General features: G+C 51.7%; 1 protein-coding gene across 1 annotated transcript in view; it reads left to right on the top strand.

Annotated features, from left to right (window-relative positions):
- EMH_0027640 (50S ribosomal protein L4, putative) overlaps window positions 1–209 on the top strand; it is a gene marked incomplete at both ends in the record, with an annotated part of 2,584 nt that overhangs the window by 645 nt on the left and 1,730 nt on the right. The window lies entirely within an intron of this gene.

A 209-nucleotide genomic window follows, 5' to 3' on the forward strand; every position in this document is an offset into this window, starting at 1 on the left:
GGGTTTAGAGGGGGGGGTTCGGGGGTTTAGGGTTTTTTGGCGGGGAGGAGGGTTTATATCGTCGGGCTTAAGGTCTAGGGTTTAGGGTTTAGGGTTTAGGGTTTACAGCTCCTGGGGTTTGGGATTTCGGGTTGGAATATTAGGGTTTAGGGTTTAGGGTTTAGGGTTTTGTTGCTGCAGAAACGAATCCGCGAGCTGGCAGCCAAGTG

Source organism: Eimeria mitis, genomic scaffold (genome assembly GCF_000499745.2).
Source record: "Eimeria mitis Houghton genomic scaffold, Emh_scaff1017, whole genome shotgun sequence".
Lineage (NCBI taxonomy): Eukaryota > Apicomplexa > Conoidasida > Eucoccidiorida > Eimeriidae > Eimeria > Eimeria mitis.